We start from the raw sequence: 19,141 nt of genomic DNA, 5'->3' as shown, positions 1-19,141 counted from the left end.
AGCACTATCAGTTTATCCTGCTCCCCTTCAGCCTTACCAGCCCCCTTGGGTGTTATTGAAAGTGATGGCTGTGGTTGCAGCTCATCTGCGCATTTAGGGGTCTCAGTCTTTCCCTACCTCAATGACTGGCTGTTGAAGGCGGACTCGCCCCAGGAAGTAGTCTCCCACCTTCAGACTATGGTGAGCCTCCTGCACACACTCTGGTTCACTATCAATGTGCCAAAGTCACACCTGACTCCTTCTCCGACGCTCCCTTTCATCTGAGCTGTTCTGGACACAGTGCAGTTTTGGGCTTATCCTCCTGAAAAGGGACTCCAAGATATTCAGGCTATGATTCCGATCTTTCAGCCTCGGTCTTGGGTTTCAGTGAGACTGACTTTGCGGCTGCTGGGCCTCATAGCCTCCTCCATCCTGCTAGTGACACATGCCAGATGGCATATGCGGGCTCTACAGTGGGACTTGAAGTTCCAATGTGCGCAGCATCAGGGGAATCTCTCCGACATGGTCCAGATCTCGGAGGGGACTGCGAAAGACCTGCAGTGGTGGTTTTCGAATCCGCATTGGGTCCATGCCAGATTCCTCTCCCTTTTCCAGCCAGATCTATCCATAGTGACAGATGCGTTGCTTCTGGGTTGGGGCGGCCATATGGGAGAGACGGAGGTCAGAGGGTTCCCTCAAAGGGAAAGTAGTGCAAGTGTTCACAAACAACACTATTGCCTTGTGGTACTGCAACAAACTGGATGGGGTAGGGTCCTGGACCCTTTGTCAGGAGGCACTACGCCTCTGGACATGGCTGGGGCATTACCCTGGTGTTTTAACATCTGGTGGGTTCTCATCGCCAGAGTGGACGAGCTCAGCTGTCGATGCACAGCGGATCACAAATGGCGTCTCAATCTGGAGGTGGCGCAAGGTCTCTTTCAGCAGTGGTGAGAGCCTTGGTTAGATCTGTTCACCTCCAGAGAGAGCACGCAATATCAGCTGTTTTGCACGTTGGAGTTTCCAAGGCGGCACTTGCTTGGAGACACTTCTCGTCTCAAGTGGAACTCCGGCCTCCTTTACGCCTTTCTGCCTATACCATTTCTGCGCAGAGTTTTCAAGAATATTAGGAGGGACCGGGCCCAAGTCATCTTGGTGGTTCCTGACAGGGCACTGGTATCCAGAGCTATTGAGCATGACCACCGATACTCCACTCAGACTGCCTCTTCAGGTGGATCTTCTGTTGCAGCAACAGGGGATGGTTCTCCACCCGAACCTGTCCAATATCTGCCTTCATGCATGGAGATTGAGCGGCAGCAGTTGACGACTTTTGATCTTTCACTCCAAGTCTGCGATGTTATCTTGCCAGCCAGGCGTCCCTCCACCAAATCGGGTATATGCCTGCCGTTGGCATACATTTGTGGCATGGTGTACCAACAAATCTGTTGATCCCCCTCTCTGCTCCGCTGAGGTTCTTTTGTTTATTCTTTCTTTGGCCCAGCAGGGCTCTGCTTTGGGCACCCTTAAAGGATATTTATCGGCCATTTCGGCTTTTCTTAGGCTACCTGATCAACCCTCACTCTTTAAATCTCCTATAGTGAATAGATTCCTTAAAGGTCTCACACATTTATTTCCTCCGACTCCATTTATCATGCCTCAGTGGGATTTCAATCTTGTCCTTACTTAATGTGTACTCCCTTTGAGCTGATGCACAATTGCCTTTTACGGCTCCTCACTTTTTCAAGACTGTCTTTCTTGCAGCCATCCTTTCTGCTTGCAGAGTGAGGGAGCTTAAAGGTCTTTCTTTCAAGCCTCCATTCTTTTCTGTGCACCCTGACAAAGTGGTGGTGTGCACTAAGGCTTTCTTCCTTCCCAGGGTTGTTATGCCTTTTCATCTAGGCCAGTCCATCACCTTGCCTACTTTTTACGCACCCCCACATCCTCATGAGGAGGAGACTCCCCTGTCTGGACCCAAAAAGAGCATTGGCCTTCTATCTAAATCATACCAAAGATTTCCGGGTGGACTATCAACTGTTTGTCAGGTATGTGAATGCAAAGAAGGGGAAGGCGTTACAAAAATGTACTTTCTCTCGATGGGTTCTTAGTTGCATCAAGATATGCTACGCTTTGGCCAAGAAGCAACCCCCTGAGGGCTTCCACGCACATTCTACCAGAGCAACTGTTGCTTCCACTGAGTTAGCACGTGGAGTTCCTGACCTGGATATCTGCCAGGCAGCTACGTGGGCATCCCTGCACACATTTGCTAAACATTACTCCCTGGACAGTCAAGTCCGTCGGTACGGCTACTTTAGTTGTTCCATCCTGCAGGACTTTCTACTATGATCTTGGTTCGCAGCCCACCTCCGAGGATGGCATTGCTTGGGTATCTATTCTAAGGTAAGGAATTTGCAACTGGAAGTCTCTATCAGGTGTACAAGTTAGTTACATTTGGTAACAAAATATTTGGTAGAGATGTATTCTAGTTGCATATTCCTTACCGACCCACCCATCCTCCCTGCTTGAAAACTGATTTCTAGGGACAGGGATTCCCCCTTCATGTCCTTAGCTCTGGCTCATCAATCGCAGTGTTCTTAGCAGCTCTGCGCTTTGGCGTGGAAAGTCGTTATAAGAAACTGACATCACTGCGCTGAGGCGGCATCTATGTACTACTCCCGACGTCATCACGGCAAGGCCGCCGTGGAGTCGACAGACGCCACCTACTGAAGCGCAGGGGTATTGCTCGAAGAAAAAGTCTCAATCGAGTGACGCCTGGGGGAAACATTCTAAGGTAACGAATATGCAACTAGAATGTCTCTACCAGATATTTTGTTACAGAGGGTCAGTAACTTGTACATCTCAACATCACTGTGTGTGTGTGTGTGTATATATATGTTCGATGGCATGTGTAGCTGCAAATACACATGCTATGCACAGGTCCTGCCATTTAGTGTTGGGCTCGGAGTGTTACAAGTTGTTTTTCTTCAAAGAAGTCTTTTCGAGTCACAGGACCTTTTCGGCTCCATTGCGCATGGGCATCAACTCCATCTTAGATTGTTTTCTTTCCGCCATCAGGTTCGGACGTGTTCCTCTTCACTCCGGTTGTTCGAGTCAGAAAATCTTATAAACCATCTAAAATCATCGGTATTGTATTCGATCGCGTCTCATCCAGCATCGACACCTCAGTATCGGCGGATACACATCTTTCATTGCCCTTCGGGGCACCTGCGCCCAACATGGGCCTGATCGGCCCGACCAAAAGTATAGTCAAAGCCTCATGGACTGGACCCTGTTTAGATTCTGCCCTCGGTGCCACGCCAAGTATCCCTACACAGATCAACATCTGGTTTGTAACCTGTGTTTATCTCCGGATCATCGAGAGGATACTTGTGAAGCCTTTAAATCCTTCCGTTCGAAAAAGACTTTAAGAGACCGAAGAGCACAAAGGTTAGAGATGGCGTCCAGAAGCACCGAACACCTCGACGCAGAATAGGAGGAGATGATTCACGGGGATCCGATTCCGAACAAGAGTCCAATGCAGACAGACCACTAACAGCCGGCCAGCATGTGAATACGCTTGCCCTGACCCAAACCAAGGCCAAACACAAGTACTTGGTGAGACCACTGCCGGAAGGCCATGGCTCTACCCATAATAAAGTGACCGGTGACCAAGTAACATCTTTGGCACCAAAAAAGGCCACGCCCACAACAAAGTCTTCGGACTCAAGCCGAGGCACAGGCTCTGAAATCATACGACACCGACTCATTGAGTCGAGACCCCGAAAGTCACTTTCAGAACCGAGGCCAACAACTACTCCAGGCCTCTCGGTGCCGAAAAAACCAGCTTCAGACCCGAAAAACATTCCTATACAGGTAAGCATGGACTTTCGAAACAATTAAAAGAAAGCCATAGATTTGAGGAGGAACTACAACAAATGGAGAATTTCGATGAAAAACAGGCCAGGATACAGATCCACAAGGACACTGGCAAGATCCTCACAGCACCTCCTCTCAAAACAAAAAGAAAACTGGCCCTCCACGGACGTTTGTACACTGATCAGCCAACGGCTAAAGTGCCAAAAGAGAAATCTCCGCCTCCCCAGTTTTCTCCTCACCAGTCTCCTCCTCACTCCACTCAACTGAATGTCTCCCCGCCTGCTACACCCACTGCACAGTCTCCATCACACACTATGCAGTCACAACAGGACACAGATCCATGGGATCTCTGACGACCCAGTCTCCGACAATAGTCCAGAGTGCTACCCATCTAAGCCATCACCACCTGAGGATAGCACCTCATATACACAGGTTTTAGCTAGGGCAGCAGCTTTTCACATGACCATGCACACAGAACCTCTAGAGGACGACTTCTTGTTCAATACATTGTCCTCAACTCATGCCACATACCAAAGCCTACCCATGCTCCCCGGTATGCTCAAACATGCGCAGCAGATATTCCAAGAACTGGTTAAAGGAAGGGCTATAACCCCAAGGGCAGAGAAAAAGTACAAGCCACCACCCTCAGATCCCATTTTTATCACACAACAGCTGCCCCCAGATTCAGTAGTGGTCAGCGCAGCGAGGAAAAGGGCTAACTCACAGTCCTCTGGAGATGCACACCCTCCAGATAAAGAAATCCAAAAACGTGATGCTGCAGGGAAAAAGGTGGCGTCACAGGCAGCTAATCAGTGGCGCATAGCTAGTTCGCAGGCCCTTTTAGCTAGATACAATAGGGTTAATTGGGATGAGATGAAGGACATTATTCAGCATCGCCCCAAGGACCAACAGAAGAGATCCCAGCAGGTAGTAACGGAGGGACAGGCAATTACGGACAATCAAATAAGATTGGCGCTGGACTCAGCAGATACAGCCGCAAGGACTTTAAATTCATCTGTCACCATTAGGCAACATGCATGGCTCAGGTCATCAGGTTTTAAACTTGAAATCCAACAGGCCGTCCTCAAAATGCCTTTTAATCAGAAACAATTATTCTGCACACAGGTGGACACAGCAATAGACAAGATGAAAAAAGATGCAGACACTGCCAAGGCAATGGGAGCGCTTTATTCATCCCAATACAGAGCCTCCTTTCGGAAGCCTCAGTATAGGGGAGGCTTCAGGCCACAACCTTCCAAACAATCTACCTCACAAGCCAAGCCCTCTTACCAGACGCAATACCAAAGAGGGGGATTTCGGGGATCCTACAGAGGACAATTCCCCAAATCTAGAGGAAAATACCAATCCTCAAAACAAGCCACTAATACCAAACAGTGACTTTATCATCACCTTTCCTCAACACACTTCGCCTGTGGGAGGAAGACTGAAAATGTTCCACGACCAATAGTTAAACATCACAACAGACACATGGGTACTATCCATTATCCAACATGGTTACTGCATACAGTTCACAAACTTTCCTCCAGACATTCCCCCAAAATCGCACAAACTTTCATCGCAACATTTTGCAATGTTGCAAACAGAAGTACAGGCACTATTACTCAAACAAGCCATAGAACTTGTGCTGCATCATCAAAAAGGAACAGGGGTTTACTCTCTGTACTTCCTTATTCCCAAGAAGGACAAAACATTAAGACCAATATTAGATCTCAGGACTCTCAACCTATACATCCAATCAAAACACTTTCACATGGTAATGCTACAAGATGTAGTCCCACTGCTACAACAGGAAGAATTTATGACAACACTGGATCTAAAAGATGCGTATTTTCACATTCCCATCCATCCAGCTCACAGAAAATACCTCAGGTTTGTATACAAGGAAAACATTACCAATTCAAAGTATTACCCTTCGGGATAACAGTCCCTAGAGTCTTTACAAAATGCCTTGCTATAGTTGCAGCATACATAAGGAGACATCATATGCATGTATTCCCATATCTCGACGTTTGACTAATAAAAGCTGACACTCAAAAACAGTGTCAACATCACACACGTTATGTAATAAACACCCTACACACACTAGGGTTCTCAATAAATTACCAAACATCACACCTGCAACCATCACAAATTCAGCAGTACTTAGGGGCTACACTAAACACTCAAAAGGCGCTTGCAAGTCCAAGCCCACAAAGAGTGCAATCGTTCCCCACCATATTGCCAAAAATTCAGCCAAACCAACACTGCACTGTCCGTTTTGTCATGAAACTGCTAGGTATGATGGCATCATGCATCGCCATTGTCCCAAATGCAAGGTTACACATGCGGCCCTTACAACAGTGCCTCGCAAAACAATGGTCGCAGGCACATGGTCATCTCCAAGATCTAGTGTTGATAGACCGCCAAACACACATTTCGCTTCAGTGGTGGAATCCCACAAATTTAAACAAAGGGCAGCCATTTCAGGACCCTGTGCCTCGCGCCATTCTCACAACAGATGCATCAATGATTGGATGGGGAGCACACCTCAACAATCACAATATTCAGGGTCAATGGGACAACAAACAGTTTCACATAAATCACTTAGAACTGCTAGCAGTGTCCCTAGCACTAGGAGCTTTTCAATCTCTTCTTGTTCACAAACACATTCTTGTCAGAACAGACAATATGACAACAATGTACTACTTAAACAGGGAGGAACCCACGCATCACAACTTTGCCTTCTAGCACAAAACATTTGGCATTGGCCAATTCACAACATCATTCAACCTGTAGCTCCGTATATTCCAGGGATTCACAATCAATTAGCAGACGGCCTCAGCCGGGATCATCAGCAAACACACGAGTGGGAAATTCGCCCCCAAGTACTTCACAAGTACTTTTGCCAGTGGGGAACAGCAGACACAGATCTATTCGCCACCAACCAGAATGCAAAATGCCAAAACTTCGCATCCAGGTACCCACACCCTCAATCCAAGGGCAATGCTCTATGGATCAACTGGTCAGGGATATTTGCTTACGCTTTTGGCATTGGGCAATTAACAACAACATACACCTGGTAGCTCAATACATTCCAGGGATTCACAATCAGTTAGCAGACGACCTCCTTCGAGATAGCCAACAAACTCACGAGTGAGAAATTCACCCCCAAGTACTTCACAAATACTTTAGTCAGTGGGGGACACCAGACATAGATCTGTTCGCCACCAACCACAACGCAAAATGCCTAAACTTAGCATCCAAGTACCCACACCCTCTATCCAAGGGGAATGCTCTATGGATCAACTGGTCAGGGATATTTGCTTATGCTTTTCCCCCTCTCCCGCTCATTCCATTTTTGGTCAACAAACTGCATCAAAACAAACTCAAACCCATACTTCTAGCACCAATGTGGGCACGCCAACCATGGTACACCACACTGCTGGAACTGTCAATCGTACCACACGTCAAACTCCCAAACAGACCAGACCTGCTGACCCAAAACAAACAACTGATCAGACACCCCAATCTGCTCAATCTGGCAATCTGGCTCCTGAAATCCTAGAGTTTGGGTATCTACATCTTCCACCAGAATGTATGGAAGTCATTAAACAGGCAAGGAAACCTATTACCAGGCAGTGTTATGCTAACAAATGGAAAAGATTTGTTTTCTACTGTCAAGCAAAACACATAACACCCTTAGACGTGACCATACAAGACATCGTAAGTTATTTACTCCACCTACAAACAGCAAATTTAGCTTTTTCATCCATCAAAATACATCTCACAGCAATTTCTGCTTATTTGCAAAATAAACAAACCAAATCTCTATTTAGAGTGTCAGTCATCAAAGCATTCATGGAGGGTCTAAAACGAATCATACCTCCAAGAATGCCACCAGTACCCTCATGGAATCTTAACATTGTACTTACACGACTCATGGGTCCACCCTTTGAACCTATGCACTCCTGTCAGATTCAGTTCCTAGCTTGGAAAGTAGCATTTCTAGTGGCAAGCCCTTCATTACAAACAGTTAGTGAAATACAAACATTCACTATTGAACAACCATTTATACAAGTACACAAACATAAGGTTGTACTTCGCACAATCCCTAGATTTCTACCTAAAGTCATCTCACCGTTTCATTTAAACCAAACAGTGGAACTTCCAGTCTTCTTCCCCCAGCCAGAGTCAGTGGCAGAAAGAGCACTACATACATTAGATATTAAGAGAGCTTTAATGTATTACATCGACAGAACAAAATCATTTAGAAAAACTAAACAATTGTTTGTCGCATTCAAAAAACCCATATGGGTAATCCTATATCAAAATAAGGCATAGCCAGGTGGATAGTGAAGTGTATCCAAACTTGGTACCTAAAGGCTAAAAGACAACTGCTAATTACGCCAAAGGCACATTCCACTAGGAAAAAAGGAGCAACAATGGCATTTCTCGGAAACATACCTATGACAGAAATTTGTAAAGCAGCCACTTGGTCGACACCTCATAAATTTACAAAGCATTACTGTGTAGATATGTTAGCAACACAACAGGCCACAGTAGGACAGGTTGTACTAAGAACATTATTTCAAACAACTTCAACTCCTACAGGCTGACCACCGCTTAGGGGAGGAATACTGCTTTGTAGTCTATGCATAGCATGTGTATCTGCAGCTACACATGCCATCGAACGGAAAATGTCACCAGTGTATATCTGTTCGTGGCATGTTCCGCTGCAGATTCACATGCGCCCTCTCTCCTTCCCAGGAGCCTGTAGCCATTTAAGTTACATTTAAAATTTGTAAATATGTATATATGTCTCTATTCCATTGCATGGGCATCTTTCTTTACACTCTATCACTCCTACCTTACCCTCTGTGGGAAAACAATCTAAGATGGAGTAGATGCCCATGCACAATGGAGCCGAAAAGGAGGAGTCACTCTGTCCCGTGACTCGAAAAGACTTCTTCGAAGAAAAATAACTTGTAACACTCTGAGCCCAACACTAGATGGCAGGACCTGTGCATAGCATGTGAATCTTCAGCGGAACATGCCGGGGCAGGGGTCACCTCAGCTCAGGACACCTTAGGGCTGTCTTGACTGGTGGGTGACGCCTCCATGTTTTTCTCATCATCTCCCCTGGACTTGCCACCAAAAGTGGGGGCAGGGGGCGGGCATCTCAACTAGCTGGAGTGCCCTGGGGCATTGTAACACGAAGCTTGAGCCTTTGAGGCTCACTGCTAGGTGTTACAGTTCCTGCAGGGGGGAGGTGTTAAGCATCTCCACCCAGTACAGGCTTTGTTTCTGGCCTCAGAGAGCACAAAGGCTCTTACTCCAGGGGGTCAGAAACTCATCTCACAGACCAGTCAGTCCTGCACTGAAGGTTTGGGTAAAATACAGGGGACAACCCTAAGATGCCCTCTGTGTGTATTTGATAATAAATCCAACACTGGCATCAGTGTGGGTTTGTTATTCTGAGAAGTTTGATACCAAACTTCCCAGTATTTAGTGTAACCTTTATGGAGCTGGAGAGTTCGTTTTGACAAACTCCCAGACCATATACTTAATATGGCCACACTGTACTTACAATGTCTAAGAATAGACTTAGACACTGTAGGGGCATATTGCTCATGCAGCTATGCCCTCACCTGTGGTACAGTGCACCCTGGCTTAGGGCTGTAATGCCTGCTAGAGGGTTGACTTACCTATGCCACAGGCAGTATACTGTGGGCATGGCATCCTGAGGGGGGAGTCATGTCGACTTTCCCTTGTTCACCCCACCAGCACACACGATCTGCAAAGGCAGTGTGCCTGTGTTAGGTGAGGGGTCCCTTAGGGTGGCACAACACATGCTGCAGCCCTTAGGTACCTTCCTTGGTCACAGGGCCCTTTGTACCACTGGTACCTTTCACAAGGGACTTATCTGTGTGCCAGGGGTGTGCCAATTGTGGAAACAATGGTACATTTTTAAAACTGATGCTGGGGCCTGGTTCCCCGCACACACTCAGTCAAGTCTGCATCAATATCAGGCCAAAAGCGGGGTGGGGGGGGGATTAACTGAAACAAGGAGCCATCTTCCTTCAGTGGCCATTTCAGAACCCTGTGCCATAGACCATAATCACAACAGGTGCATCCATGACAGGCTGGGTAGCCCATTTCAACAATCTTACAATACAGGGGGAATAGGACTTAATCCAGCAGACTTACCACATAAACCACTTGGAATTGCTGGCAGTGTTCTTAGCCATCAAAGCATTCCAACCACAGATCAGACACAAAACGGTCTTAATAAGGACAGACAACTTTACAGCAATGTATTATCTGCAAAAACAGAGTGGGACACACTCATCCCAATTGTCCCTTCTAGCACAAACAATTTGGAAATGGGAAATTCGCAATCACATTCACCTGCTAGCGCAATACATCCCAGGGATACACAACCAGCTAGTGGACCTCTTAAGTAGGACGCAGCAACAAATACACAAATGGGTGATTCACCCGCAAGTAATTAAATATTACTTCAAAATATGGGGAACATCAAACCTAGACCTTTTTGCAACAAACGAAAACGCAATATGTCAAAACCTTGCGTCCAGATACCCACACCCTCAATCCAAGGGCAATGCTCTGTGGATCAGTTGGTCAGGGATATTTTCTTACGCTTTTCCCCTTCTCCTGTTAATTCCGTTTCAGGTCAACAAGATACATCACACTTCCCTCACTATGATACTTATAGTTCCCACGTCAACACTGGTACACAACACTATTGGATCTGTCAGTAGTGCCACATCACAAGCTCCCAAACAGACCAGACCTATTGACTCAAATCAAGGGAGGGACATGTCAGGCATCCCAATCCAAGTATGCTCAACCTGGCAATTTGGCTCCTGAGGTCATAGAATTTGGATTCCTACAGCTTCCATCAGAATGTATGAACATTCTAAAACAAACACTTAAACCTACAACCAGGCAGTGCTAACCAAATAAATAGAAATGTTTTGTATATTACTGCCAGCCTAAAATCATTGATCCACTTAAAGCATCAGTACAGGATATTGTATGTTATTTGCTTTATTTGCAGAAAGCAAATCTTGTATTTTCATCTATTAAAATTAATTTAACAACATCAACATACCTCTCTGTTTAGAATTCCTGTCATAAAAGCTTTTATGGAAGGTCTTAAGAGTTATTCCACCTACAGCTCCTGCCTGGAATTTTAGCATTGTGCGAACAAGACTTATAGGTCCAACGTTTGAACCCATGCACTCTTGTGCTCTTCAGTTTCTCTCATGGAAGGTTGCTTTCCTCGTAGCAATTACTTCCTTAAGAAGAGTAAGTGAAATTCTTTCCATAGCCAGAGCCAGGTGCTGAAAAAGCTCTCCACATGCTTGATCTCAAAAGAGCTCCAATGTATTATGTAGACAGAACAAGAGACTTTAGAAAATCTAAACAACTTTTTGTCGCTTTTGAACAACCTCATGAAGGTAATCCTATTTCCAAGAAAGTATTAGCCAGATGTATAGTAAAGTGCATTCAAACTTGCTATGTTAAAGCCTAAAGGCAACTATTACTAACTCCTAAAGCAAATTCTACTAGAAAGAAAGGTGCTTCAATAGCTTTCTTAGGAAGTATACTAATGGCAGACATATGCAAAGCAGCCACGTGATCCACACCACACACATTTACTAAACACTACTGTGTAGATGTGTTATCCCAACGAAAAAGGCAAATGTAGGTCAAGCAGTGCTTAGAACACTATTTCAAACTACTTCAACTCCTACAGGCTAACCACTGCGTACTTAGGAGGAAAACTGCTTTTCAGTACATGCACAGCATGTGCATCTGCAGCTACACATGCCATCAAACGGAAAATGTCACTTAGCCAGTGAACATCTGTTTGTGGCGTGTAGTGCTGTAGATTCACATGTGACCCTCCTCCAGAGAAACCTGTAGCTGTTGTAGTACTTTATCATGTAAATATGTATATACATTGCATAGACATCCTCACTTTCTATATATATTTGTACATATACAATTCTTCACTCCTTACTTCACCCTCCTGCAGGAAAACAATCTTAACAAAGGAGTCGATGCCTATGCGCACTATCACTTACAGGAAGTGTCACTGGATCCTGTGACTCAAAAAAAAAAAAATAATAATAATAAAACAAATAAAGCTTCTTAGAAGAAAAGCAACTTGTAACACTCCGAGCCCAACACTAGATGCCGATATATGCAGAGCATGTGAATATGCAGCCTACATGCCACGAACAGATGTGCCCTGGGTAAGTGACATTTTCCAATTAAGTTAAAAAAGTGATGCACTTGTCAGTTTTGGTGGAAGCGAATGGTTTGGTTGCCAATAAAAATGAAATACCTCCCATAATTACTCATTGATAGTTGATGCACATCTGTAGATCTCCTCTGAAGTCTGTATATTTTGTGTGTGAGTGGGGAAATAGCTAATAAACATAATGTGTGACAAACCTAACTGTAGGAAGTTGGCTCTGTATATACTATTTCAAAGTAAGAAATAGTGTGCACAGAGTCCAAGGGCTCCCCTTAGAGGTAAGATAGTGGCAAAAATAGATAATTCTAATGCTCTATTTTGTGGTACTGTGGTTAAGCAGTAGGCTTATCAGGGGGTAGTCTTAAGGGGTTGTTGTACACACGCAGACAATACATGAGGAACACACACTCAAAGACTTACTCCAGGCCAATAGGTTTTATATTGAAAAATATCTTTTCTTAGTTTATTTTAAGAACCACAGGTTCAAAATTTACATTAAACACTTTAAATGTAAGGTACTTCACTTAGATACTTTAGGAACTTTGAATGAAAACAATATCATGTACAGTCTTTGTAAAAATGTCAATAAGCTAATTCAAAAGTGGACACTGCAAAAATCAACAGTTCCTGGGGGAGGTAAGTAAAGGTTAGTTTTGAAGGTAAGTAAAACACTTGAAAGTCTCAAAGTTGGGGCTTAGGCAGCCAACCGTTGGGGGTTCAAGGCAACCCCAAAGTTACCACACCATCAGCTCAGGGCCGGTCAGGTGCAGAGGTCAAAGAGGTGGCCAAAACACATAGGCTTCTATGGAGAACAGGAGTTCTCCGGTTCCAGTCTGCCAGCAGGTAAGTACCTGCGTCCTCGGGGGGGCAGACCAGGGGGGTTTTGTAGGGCACCGGGGGGGGAGGGGACACAAGAAGGCACAGAAGGTACACCCTCAGCGGCACAGGGGCAGCTGGGTGCAGTGTGCAAACAGGTGTCTGGTTTTGTATAGGAAGTAATGGAGGGACCCAGGGGTCACTTCAACGATGCAGGCAGGCACAGGGGGGGCTCCTTGGGGTAACCACCACCTGGGCTAGGCAGAGGGTCGCCTGGGGTCGCTCCTGCACTGGAGTTCGGTTCCTTCAGGTCCTGGGGCTGCGGGTGCAGTGTTGGTTCCAGGCGTCAGGTCCCTAGTTACAGGCAGTTGCGCTCAGGGGGAGCCTCTGGATATTCTCTGCAGGCATCGCTTTGGGGGCTCGTCTCTGGTTACTCACAGGCTCGCAGTCGCGTGGAGTCATCCCTGAGGTGTTGGTTTTCTGCAGGTCGAGCCGGGGGCCTCGGGTGCAGAGTGGGAAGTCTCACCCTTCCGGCGGGAAACGTGAAGTCTTTAAAGTTGCTTCTTTGTTGCAAAGAAGTTGCAGGTTTTTGAACAGGGCCGCTTTTCACTGGAGTTTCTTGGGTGCAGAACAGTCCTCTGAGGCTTCAGAGGTCGCTGGCCCCTGTTGGATGCATTGCTGTTACAGTTTTCTTCGAATTTGAGAGACAGGCCGGTAGGGCTGGGGCCAAAGCAGTTGTCGTCTCCATCTTCTCTGCAGGGCTTCAGGTCAGCAGTCCTTCTTTGTTAAGGTTGCAGGAATCTAGTTTCCTAGGTTCTGGGGTGCCCCTAAATACTGAATTTAGGGGTGTGTTTAGGCCTGGGATGGCAGTAGCCAATGGCTACTGTCCTGGAGGGTGGCTACACCTTCTTTGCACCTCCTCCCTGTGGTGAGTGGGGCACATCCCTAATCCTATGGGGGGAATCCTCCACTCTCAAGATGGAGGATTTCTAAAAGCAGGTGTCCCCTCAGCTCAGGACACCTTAGGGGCTGTCCTGACTTGGGGGGTGGCTCCTCCCTGTTTTTCTAATTATCTCCTCCAGCCTTGCCGCCAAAAGTGCGGGTAGTGGCCGGAGGGGCGGGCATCTCCACTAGCTGGGATGCCCTGTGGTGCTGTAACAAAAGGGGTGAGCCTTTGAGGCTCACCGCCAGGTGTTACAGTTCCTGCAGGGGGAGGTGAGAAGCACCTCCACCCAGTACAGGCTTTGTTCCTGGCCACAGAGTGACAAAGACACTCTCCCCATGTGGCCAGCAACATGTCTGGTGTGTGGCAGGCTGGCAGAAACTGGTCAGCCTACTCTGGAAGTCGGGTTGGTAATCAGGGGGTACCTCTAAGGTGCCCTCTGGGTGTATGTTACAATAAATTGCACACTGACATCAGTGTGCATTTATTGAGCTGAGACGTTTGATACCAAACTTCCCAGTTTTCAGTGTAGCCATTATGGAACTGTGGAGTTCGTGTTTGACAAACTCCCAGACCATATACTCTTACGGCTACCCTGCACTCACAATGTCTAAGGTTTTGCTTAGACACTGTAGGGGCATAGTGCTCATGCACATGTGCCCTCACCTGTGGTATAGTGCACCCTGCCTTAGGGCTGTAAGGCCTGCTAGAGGGGTGACTTACCTATGCCACAGGCAGTGTGAGGTTGGCAGGGCACTCTGAGGGGAGTGCCATGACGACTTAGTCATTTTCTCCCCACGAGTACACACAAGCTGTGAGGCAGTATGCATGCCCTGAGTGAGGGGTCCCCAGGGTGGCATAAGACATGCTGCAGCCCTTAGAGACCTTACTTGGCATCAGGGCCCTTAGTACCAGAGGTCCCAGTTACAAGGGACTTACCTGAGTGCCAGGGTTGTGCCAATTGTGGAGACAAAGGTACAGTTTAGGGAAAGAACACTGGTGCTGGGGCCTGGTTAGCAGGGTCCCAGCGCACTTTCAAATCATAACTTAGCATCAGCAAAGGCAAAAAGGCAGGGGGTAACCATGCCAAGGAGGCATTTCCTTACACTAACCAAAGTTAGTTTGAGTAACGGAAATCTTACTGACCTGTATGCCTGTGGACACTTACACTTGCAGGTTTTCCTATGTGGTAAATCTCACCTGACTGGACCTTGAAAGATTTTTTTTGTTTTTTTTTGTGGGGGACACTGTGACAACATAGCCATATAGCACCCACCCTGTTGCACCAACATCAGTTTCCTTTTTCCTGCGTCCTTTTACTCTGATCCTTAGCTTCTCTCCTCATAATTTTGTCTCACCTAAATCTACACAGAATTCTCAAATTTTGAGTGCAATTCTTTAGTGAATGTCACCATCTGAGAGATCAGGATTTAAACCCAATTACAATGGCGACCTGCAAATGTCTGTAACTGACGATTACAAAGAATGCCTTTGGTCACAACATGATTTGACATCATGCGGCCAGTGGCGCAGTATGAACCCCATGGACATCAAAAAATAAAAGCCAAACTTATTGTGACCTGCTACAACCGTCAGACGCAACATTCTCAAGCCTCATCAAGGACAAAGTCTCCCTTCCTCCCGTTCGTTGCGTTCCTCAAAGTCATCCAGGGAGAAGCGGAGAAAGTATGAGTAGGAGGCATTGAGGTGAGTCTTCTCAATGTCAATTGAGGTCCAAGGGCAAATTGCCTGAATCATCAGAAGGAGCTGTCCTGTGAGCCAAAGCATGTGGATGCTGGACACACCCCAGATGAAACACGTGTTGGCTTAGGGTGGAGTGATTTATACATGAAGGAATAAAGAAGACTTTGAGGGCTATATTGGGACTGAATTTTATGTGAATCATTTGAAATAGAAGATGTGTGCATAGTTCATTATACATGGAGTTAACAATCATTTGATTGTTATACTTACAAGGTTTTTTAGGGGAGGTACCTTGTATGTGTGCCATCTGGTGCTATTGGGACATATTTGTATATCCATACAATACATTTGGTAGGTGAGCGCCTTTTCTCCATGTTACCACCCCATGCTTGTTATATTAATTAGTAGAAGGAGAGGCTGCCCCCTCTGTAGTAGAAACCTTGAAGTTGATTAAACATAAAGATATAATGAATGAAAAACAAGACAGCGAGAAGTTAGCCGAGGAACTATTTAAGAGTTTAAATAGTGTACATACAGTTAGACAAGCTACTAGTGGTGGAGCTCAGCAAAGAAAAGAAGGCTTACGAGAAACATTTATTAGATTAGAAAGGCTAAAAAAAGAATGAAATGTCTAAATAGTGGGATAGTGCAACATTGAGACAGTATAAAAAACTAAATAGAATTCCGAGGTGTCTGAGATCACACATATTTCCCACCTATGATGATCTATTCAGACCTATTGATAGGTTGGGATGAAGAACTGAAATCTAACTATTTTAATTTAATGGATATTCTAATAGAGAATGCAGAACTTAATTTAAAGACTGCGACAGAAAAGAATTATGAGATTCTTAATAATATAACTAGTTTTCAAGAGCAGATTAGACAGAGGAAAGCAGGAAAACTTAAGAGAGATGAACAGGATAATCTAAATGGTAGGGTATTTACACTCTCTAGTAAATAGATTTGATTTGATTCAAGGAACAATTTCCAGAGTTCAATCCACAACTTCAATGAGTTCAACAACTACATCAAGAAGTATTCCACTACGAGAGATAGTGAAGCAGAAAATATTGAGATACATACCTCATCTTTGGGTACAAGTAAAAACACTTTTTTACAAGAAATATGGAGGACAAAGCAAGGGAATCAGGAACAAAATACAAGAAAGGACCGTGAAAGAAAACTAGGAGAGGGAAAGGAAGAAAGAACATTATAACAACATACAGGTATGAAAACAAGATCTTGGGACAAGAAAATGTAGATTTCTTTACGGAACAAGAGAATATTATAATAAATCTATCCAATAAAGTCTTAACACGAGATCTAGTCACACTTTTCATTAGAGGTTTGGGATTTTGCCCCACAAGTAAAGGAGATATTTGTCAATCTAAAATAGCTTTATTCACGTTTGTGAGAAATTTGAAACTCAAGAAATATTTTGAATTGTGTAACAAACAAGAAGTGAGCAGGGAATCATTACCCCAAAAGAGACTACTAAGTGATTTATTGATACAAGACATAAAGGGTATGGTAACTTTGATGTCAATAACAGATTATGAAGAATTTCCTACTACAACTTTAAGAACACTACAAGAATTGAGTATTGTATTGGATGTACATGTAACTAGTGGTTTGAAATCAACATCAACTTGAATACCTAGACTAGCTGCTGACAATAATTTAGATGTTTTTTACAAATTGGTTTGTGATGATATAGGGAAACTTAAACAGACAAATATGCAGAAAAATAGGAGATTTAACTTAATCTTCAAAGAATATTCAGCTTTGAAAACACTTATGAATGAAGAAGACAATTATCAGAAGAGCAGACAAAGCTGGAAATATTGGGCCACATGTAGGAAGAAACCAATTTGCGAGTTGCAAATTGTGAGTCCTTCCGACTCGCAATTTGCGACTCGCAAATTGGTATGCAGAAAGGTGTCTCAGACACCTTCTGCGACTCGCCATGGGGTCGCAAAGACCCACCTCATAAATATTTATGAGGTGGGTCGCAGTTTGCGACCCCATAGCGAGTATAGGCACTCACAGGGATGGTGGCCTGCTGGAGACAGCAGACCACCATGTCCGTGACTGCTTTTAAATAAAGCAGTTTTTTTTTCCTCTTTGCAGCCCGTTTTCCTTAAAGGAAAACGAGCTGCAAATAGAAAAAAATACCAAAACCTTTTGTTTCATTTTTTTCAGAGTAGGCAGTGGTCCTTAGGACCACTGCCTGCTCTGAAAAAATAATTTTGTGAGCATTCACAAATGGGAAGGGGTCCCCATTTGCGAATAAGTTACCATCCACTTCAAGTGGATGGTAACTGCGAGTTGATTTGCGACCACTTTCGCGGTCACAAATCAACTTACATCGCAGTGCGAGTCGCAAACACCTTTTGTGAGTCGGTTCCAATTTGCGAGTCGGAAACACATTTTGTGAGTCGGTTCCGACTCGCAAAATGTGTTTCTGCATCACGTGAGGGCTTTTGCGCCTCGTAAACGGCATTTTTTGCTGTTTGCGATGTGCAAAAGTCTATCTACATCTGGCCCATTGTGATTATGAATCGATGTGACTATGATCAGGAAATCTATACACAATTGTATAACGTAGAATGTAATGAAAATCTAAGTAGCAATCCTACTACAAATTTAGCTAATAAGATCAACAAGCTATTGAAGATGTGGTATGAAAAGGGCATATTCAATGAAGATGAATATATGTATTTCAGAGTAGATCATCAGAGATTTCCTTGTTTTTATACCCTCCCTAAAATACATGGAAAACTTCCATTTCCTCCAGTAAGACCGATAATATCAGGGAAAGGGGGTCCTGCAGAAAGGATATCACAATTTGTAGATATATTTTTGCAACCTTTGGTGGAGAACCTTCCATCATATATCATAGACACGAAACACTTACTAATTATGCTTGGAGATGTTAATTGGGAGCCTAATATGATAATGGTTACATTGGATGTGGTGGCCTTATACACGAGTATTAGATATGAATCCGGTATTGAGGCAATGAAATACATACTATATAAAAGATCAGTAAGCATGATCGAGCATACAGAAATGCTATTAGAGATGATGAACCGTATACTCACTCTTAACTACTTTCTTTTTAACAACGAATGGTATAGACAAAAACAGGGAGTGGCGATGGGGTCGAGATTTTCCACTTCATACGCTAACCGGTTTATGGGATTGTTTGAAGAGAAATGGGTTTGGAGACGAGGAGCAGCAGAATGGCGGACACATACATAGATGACTGTTTTATGATATGGACAGGTAGTTTAATTACATTGCAGGAATTTTGTGAATATTTGAACAGTAATGAAGTAAGCATGAAGTTTATATACCAACATCGTTTGAAAAGCATAGAGTTCTTAGATGTGGAGCTATACATAGAAAACAACAAGATAGAGAGCAGATTATATCGGAAACAAACGTCTTGTAATTCGATATTACATGCTGAAAGTGCACATCCGTTATGTCAGATAGAAGCTATTCCATTTGGAGAAATGGTAAGAGCCAAG

Source organism: Pleurodeles waltl, chromosome 2_1 (assembly GCF_031143425.1).
Source record: "Pleurodeles waltl isolate 20211129_DDA chromosome 2_1, aPleWal1.hap1.20221129, whole genome shotgun sequence".
In the NCBI taxonomy this organism is placed as follows: domain Eukaryota; kingdom Metazoa; phylum Chordata; class Amphibia; order Caudata; family Salamandridae; genus Pleurodeles; species Pleurodeles waltl.
The sequence above is the reverse complement of the archived record's forward strand: the minus strand, read 5'-3'. Positions refer to the sequence as shown.